The following is a 1,318-nucleotide window of genomic DNA, read 5'->3' as shown; positions in this document are numbered from 1 at the left end:
GCGGGACCGCTGGCCTCGGCCTGGCCCGGCCGGTGGCCTCTTGGCTGCCAGCACCCCCTCCCCCCGGCTCTGCCTTCCCAAACACGCGTCGTTGGGAAACAGCGTTGCGTCGTGCTGTTAGACGGGGCACGGTGGCTTCTCTTTGTTTATTTAAGAAGACCTGGGTGTACGGAAAATGAGTTTTAAGTTAAACAAAGAGTTGGAAAATGTCTTCGCCGTGGGCAGGTGTCGTTGTTCTGGCTGCCACCGTATTCCAGCTTTTTTGTTAGCCACAGTTTTTCTGCAAATTAAAACTCCTGCAGGCCTTTCGCTTATGTTAAGCAGCTTTGCTTTTGTAGTCAGATGTTTTCAAGCACTTTCCGGGCGTTTGATGACAGATGTCAGTCATCCCAAGCCGCTGCAGGTTTGAACAGAAGTTTTCGGTATCACAGTCCAGTCCTTGAGCTCAGGACCGCCTGTCCCAAGATTTGCGGCGTGCGTGTGAAGAAGACTGTATGTGGCCTTTGAGGCCATGCCAGCATAGGGAAGACAGGCCTACTTTAAACAACTGTTACTGATGCCTCCTGTGTTTCTAGAATACCGGTGTGGTTAGGGGGAACGGTCTTGGGAAGGCTGTTTGCTTAAATTTATCAGTTAGCAATTTAAAATATATATAATTACTGAAGCGTACATGTGTTCTGCACTATGTATTATAGTTAAATGCGGTTCAGAAGAAGTGCTGCTTACATTTTAGCCATCTGACCTATTTTGGATGTATGGCTTTGGCCCGAAACTGCTGGTTGTATTACTCTACGAGATAGTGTACAGAAATGAGAAATAATTGATAGCCGTATTTCTTCCTGGTATCCAAAAAAAAAGGTTTTACTATTAAAAAGATACATTTGAAAAAAAAATTGTTGAAACGTAATTAAAATTAATTTTAATTAGTTTTTCTATATTTTTTTATGCCTAAGTGGGTCGTTAGATTTTTAAGCAGGTAAGACTTAAATAAAAATCTCAACTTGAAGAGTCCAAAAACACTGGTAAAAAAAATAATGTCCCATAAGAACAACTGTGCTGTTTGTGGATGAGCATGGTTTTAGGGCAGGGCTCAGACAGTTTATCTACTTGTTAATATTTTAATTCATCTCTTTGCTGTATGTTTAGGGATCTCTGGAAAGACTGATGTGTGCTTTGATGTGACATGTGGTTGTATAGCTTGTAGTAGATAGAACCATAGGCCTGTGAGATTTGTCAGCATTCCACTTCAGCTGTTTTGAAAGAATAATAGGTGTGCAGTGAGTGAAAAGAGTCAAAGACCTTGATTCTGCAAGATGAC

The sequence above is a fragment of the Eurypyga helias genome, unplaced genomic scaffold, assembly GCF_000690775.1.
Source record: "Eurypyga helias isolate BGI_N326 unplaced genomic scaffold, ASM69077v1 scaffold1455, whole genome shotgun sequence".
Lineage (NCBI taxonomy): Eukaryota > Metazoa > Chordata > Aves > Eurypygiformes > Eurypygidae > Eurypyga > Eurypyga helias.
The sequence above is the reverse complement of the archived record's forward strand: the minus strand, read 5'-3'. Positions refer to the sequence as shown.